Consider the following 5,987-nt stretch of genomic DNA (forward strand, 5'->3'; position numbering starts at 1 on the left):
CAAAAAAGTTAACTTTTCAAGTAAAAATGACCTTTTCCCAATCTTTATTATTCCTGTATTTTTATTGTCTGGCCCATGGCAAACACTTTTTGATCACTGCAATGAGTAGCAGCTGGATTTTTCAGGTAGGGTTTGTTGTTGATGATGGGTTTTTTTGTTTTTCCTTGTGTTTTTTGTTTTGTTTTGTCGATCTTGTAGATTCAAGAAGCCTCCACAGTACTATAGAGGAATCAAAAACAATCTCTTCAGCTACTAGGTCCCTTTAAAGGAAGCCCTTTGATTGTTTTCTGAGGATTAATTAGGCTTTCTTAAAGCAATAATTTGTCAGTTCTTGGGTGTTCTTTTTGCACTTTATGCTGAACTTTGTGACGGTTTCATTTTGAGCTTGAATAATTCACACTTCAAGAGCCATTTCAATATCTCTAACAGTCACTGAAGTGTGCTCTTGAAGAGTTAGCTTTTGCACATTCCTTGGGGTAGTATTTTTTTTCCTAAAAAACACAAAATGATAAATGCAACAAAAGAAAGCAATGAAGCAAATGTGTATAGCCTGAAATCCAACACTCAGTTGATAAATCGGTGACTCGAAGTGGGGAAGCAGACTCAAATTTGGTTTTATCTGATCAAGATTAGACATTCTGAGTCAGCTTATTGTAAAGAGAAGCACACAGACATTTGTGGCCATTGCTACCACAAAATGAAACCACACCAAAATTACTGCCTATTCCAAGTAATCTGAATAGCATTGTAGATGGTGTGGGAGATGTAGAACAGGAAACAGAGATAGTCCTTGTCCTCAAGTGGTTTGCTATCATGTATCAGAGAGGAAGACTTTTAACATGACTTGGCAGTGTGGTGTTAAGGAAAGACTACTGCATGCGTAGTCTGGAGACCTGGGTTCAAGTGTACCTACTAGTTTGGTAACCTTGGCCAAGGAATTTCCTCCAACAGGGCCTCGGTTTCAAAATAAGGGGATTGGATTAGATGATTTGTAAAGTCCTTTCCCTCTCTAATATTCTTTGTTCTAAGATTCCTTCAAAGTCTATGATTGAGTTCTATGTTCTAAGGTCCCACATGGAGGAAGTAAAATGAAGACTGAGTGGCTCTTCCTACCTCTCCATCTCTATACCATGCCTTCTCCACTGAGACCATTATCTACCTCCTCTGCTACCCTTGCAGCCACCCAGGACTCTGAATGGCAAACTTTTGCCTCATCTTGCCTTTATCTAAGCCTTCACCTTACTTCCCAAACACTTGGAGGCCCTGCTACCATTAGTGGCACCATTCACATCCTCTTCCCCCTTTCATATCTTCCCTCATTAGCATGAAAACTCTTTGAAGGGCAGGGACAGTCTTTCTTGTTGGTATTTGTATCCCTACCACTTAGCATAGTTCCTGGCACTTATAAGTGTTTATTTATCTATCTTTCTTGCTTCTAACAATCTACGCTTCTTTAACATGGAACGGTTAGGTAATACACATATTAGCATAAAACCAAAGTGTACTAGAATAGGTCTGACTGAGTGTTTTAGGGAAAGATCACTATGGTCTGAAGTGGTCAAGGAAGGCTTGATGGAAGAGGAGGGACTTGGGGACTGGGTATGAGTTGGATCTTACAGTCATAGACTTAGGGGCAGCTAGGTGGCTCAGTGGATAAAGAACCAGCCCTGGAGTCAAGAGGACCTGAGTTCAAATCTGACTTCAGACACTTGACATTTACTAGCTGTGTGACCCTGGACAAGTCACTTAGTCCTGATTGCCTCAAAAAAAAAAATCATAGACTTAGAGCTAAAAGGAATCTTGAAGGTCATCTAGTCCAGCCTCTTGACTTTAAAGATGAGGAAACTGAAGTCCAGCGTAGTTAAATGACTTGTCTGAGGTTATGCAGGTAGAAAGGGCCAGAATTTGAACCTATATCCCCTGAGAAAATCATGAAACCATGATGACTGAGTCCACTACAAATTCATGCTACGTAATCTCAAGAGGGTCCTCACTGCTGCAAAGGAATTCATTTACACCTAATTAACGCAGTATCCCACTCACTACAGTAGCTTTTCCAGATCTTTCCATCCCTACTCAAACCCTCCATGGCTCCCCCTTCCCTGCCCCCCCCCCCCCGCCCCAGCTGACAACCTGGCCTCATATTTTACTGAAAAAATTGGTGACATTTGCCAAGAGCTCCTTCTTCTCCCCTCTCCCTCCTCTCACATCACTCAGATGCCTTCTGCGACCATCTATCCCTTCACTCCAGGCTCACATGAGGAAGCAGCCCTTCTTCTTGCCAAGGCAAACCCCTCTCCATGCACAAGGGATCCCGTTCCAACTCATCTTCTCCTGCAGATTTCCTTCTCTACCATCCCTGCTATCTCCCTTATCTTCAGTCTCTGGCTGTTTCCCTACTGCCTACAAACATGCCTAGGTCTGCCCCCTCCTAAAAAAAACCCTCACTGGATCTTTCTCTCTCAGCCAGCTTTCATCCCATGTCCCTCCTCTCTTTTTGGCTAAACCTCCTGAGAAGGCCATCTACAACAGGTGACTCCACTTCCTTTCCTCTCACTTTCTTTCGAATTCTCTTCAGTCTGGCTTCCAACCTCCTCATTCAACTAAAACCTCTCTCCAAGGTTACTAATGGTCTTTTTTTAATTGTTGAATCTAATAGCATTTTCTCAATCCTCATTCTTCCTAACCTTTCTGCAGCCTTTGAAGCTGGCTGTTATTAATTATCATTATTAATAGTAATGTTATTCTTTTCCTGGCTCCCAAGGTTCATCTCTTACTGTAACCCTACTCTGTCTTTCCTGGATTATTCCCTATGACTAGAAGTAATTATGTAGTCAGAAAGAAGGGTGAAATCCATGATTGTCTTTGGAAATTAGGCCCATCTAATAGTCTTACCATGTTTCCTGGTTCTTCAATTGGAGGCCCCATTTCATATCTCCCCACCTGAAACTTTCTTGAGCCTGATGACCTCTTAGGTCCTTTCCAGCTCTAAATATGCTATGATTTTTGACAGCATTGGCTGGGGCTGCCAAATTCCCTGGCGGTTTGCCAGGTATCGCCTCTGTCTCCCCAAATGGCAGACTGCCCAGTTGTCCAAAGGCTCTGGATGTTCCAGTGGTCAGTGAGTGCCCCAGGACAGTCCTTCCTACACAAGGTCTGACTAAGGTCTGCTGCTTTCTCCCGTGAGGCTACCTTGGGGGAGGTGAGGGGAGTGGTTGGGAAGAGGGACACATCCTTTTCTCTGGCAGACAGAGAGTCTGGCATCTGCCAGGGAAATCCTCTCTTTAGCTTAGCCTTCTCCAGGCTTGCAGCTCTCCCCAGCTTCTCACATTTCAGCTTCTGAGTTACTGGCACCACCTCATGCTGCTGTTGTGGTCACTGCACCAGCTGGAGAAATTAACCCCCAACATGCTGGAGGCAGTACAACTCAGGCTGCCAGGGAAGTCTGTGGACAATTCACTGGGGACCCTAAGATGAGAGAAAGCAATTCCTATGTCTCTCTTCTCTCTTCAACATGCCGTTTTCCTCCTCCGGAGTTCCCTTCCTGTACCCTGCACAGCTCTGATGCTTCAGTGGTAAGAACACTGGAGCTAAAGTCAGTCAGCCAATTAATATTTATTAGGCACCTACTATGGGCCAGGCACGGTGCTAAGGGCTAAGAACACAAAGAAAGGTAAAAAATAGTCCCTGTCCCCAAGGAGCTCAGAGTCTAATGGGGGAGACACCATGCAAACAACTACCTTACAAAGAAGCTATGCAGAGGAAAAACTGAATATAATTGAATGACGGAAGGGATTAGAATAAGGGGGATCAGGAAAAGCTTCCCATAAAAGGTGAGATTTTAACTGTGACTTGAAGGAAGATAAAGAGTGTCGAGGCACGAGGGTCAGCCAGTGAAAATGCCTGGTTTCAGATCTCCTTTGAATAGCAGCTAGGAGGCCAATGTCCCTGGGTTGTAGAGCATATGTGGGTTGGGGAGGAAAGGGTGACCCAGCAGTTAGGGTGTAAGAAGGGGGAACAGGCTATGAAAGGCTTTGAATGATAGCAGCTTTTCTATTTGATTGGAAGCCACTGAATAGAGGGGTAACATGGTGAGACCCGAGTTCAGATATGATTTCTGACATTTACTATCTATGTGACCTCCGGCAAGTCACTTAACCTCTATTTGCCTCAGTTTCCTGATTTGTAAAATGCATAATAATCACACCTACCTCCTAGGGCTGTTGTGTGGATCACATGAGATGACGTTTCTAAAGTGCTTAGCAGTGCCTGGCACATAGTTGGTGCTACATAGATTGTTAGCGATCATTGTTATTAGAACAGTGACTGCCCTAAGACTTTTGGGACACACTGTATCATTAATAACCCATTTCTGTGGCACTTTAAGGGTTGAGATTACAAGGTATTATTATCCCTCTGTGATTGAAGGCACTGAAACAACTTACAGTCACATGTTTTAATAGCTTAAAGCTACATTATCAAGAAAATGAGATGAGGATAGGGCTCTTCCATCTCAAAAGATGAAAGCACAGAGGGGAAATGGCCAAGTCTATAAATTCACGAGGGGTAAGCAAAAATTCAACCAGACTTGTTCACCAAATCTGGAAATAAAAGAACCACGGAGCATTCCTGGTCACTGTCATGCTATCTTAGCACAAACTGTTCCTTATGCCTAGAATGGCCTCTCCCACATCCCTGCTGGTTAAGTCCTTTCCTTTCCTTCAAGGTCCAAGTCAGGTACCACATCCTCCATGAAGACTTCCCCAGCAACTGCAAATTTCATACCACTTAGAGTTATAAGTCTGCTGGTAAATGTTTAACAACTGACTGTCTCTTAGTGGGGGAGGTGAAAGTGGGGGGGGGATGTCCCCAAACCATACACTTTTAAGTGTAGTCTATATTCTTAGCATATTTTCCATCACTTTCTCAAGTCTAGACAATTAACAAAACAATAAATCAAACCTCGATTTTTAGCATTTGCTGATTTCCTAGGTGTAAATGCTCATAGTGAAAATTTTACAATCAGCTCTGACAGTTCCGAGCTGGCCCCAGCACACTCCCAATCTCTTAGAGATCATCTGGTCCAACCCTTTCATTTCACAAATGAGAAAGCCCATAGGGTTGAAGAGACTTGCCCAATGCCACACAGACAATATCAGCAAAAGCCAAGACTTAAATGTTGGTTTTCTGGCTCCAAGTCCAACGTTCTTTCTACTGCTTTGTGTGATGATCTCTCCCTACTCTAATACCTTATCCTATCCTGTACAGACTGCTCCTGAGCACTTAAAGCTCGTGTTGTGTTTATTTGTGTAGTTGTCTTATTGCCTTCAACTATATTGTGAGACCCTCGAGGCCCAAGATTGTGCGGGGTCACTTCACAGACGCATTGTTTCATCCTTCTATTCCCAACGCTGCTTGGTACAGCATGGGCACTTAATCAGGGTTTTGTTGAACTGAACTGAATTGACAAATAAAAGTATTCGTATAGTGAGTGATAAATAGATAGGATTTGTTACCCCAAAGGATGGGGGTGGAGGTGGGGATGGTGAAAAGATAAGACTGAAAATGTAAATGCCTTCGAGGACTCAGAGAAATCCAGGTTACTTAAAGGAAATTATTTTAAAGAAACCAAGAAGCGTTCAGGGAATGTATTGTTCATCTTTTGAGGCTGACATTCCTTAATATCACAAAATCCCAGGTCAGATATAGGAAGAGGTCTGATTTAGCATGGCATTTACTCTGTTAGGCTCTAAGCATGATCTCAGAATAGTTTACTTTGTGAAGTATGCTTTGCAAGCATTGTAAGTAGAGGGAAAATGGTGGTAGAAATGGGTCTTTCCTCCAAGAAGTTTACAATTTAATACAGCAGACTGGACAAACACTTGAAAGATATATAATACAAAAAAAAAGAGTAAATACCCACCACCATCCCACCGCCTTTTTTGAGACAAAGTAAGAGCTCACCAAATTAATCCAAGACCTGACTA

The sequence above is a fragment of the Trichosurus vulpecula genome, chromosome 9 (assembly GCF_011100635.1).
Source record: "Trichosurus vulpecula isolate mTriVul1 chromosome 9, mTriVul1.pri, whole genome shotgun sequence".
Lineage (NCBI taxonomy): Eukaryota > Metazoa > Chordata > Mammalia > Diprotodontia > Phalangeridae > Trichosurus > Trichosurus vulpecula.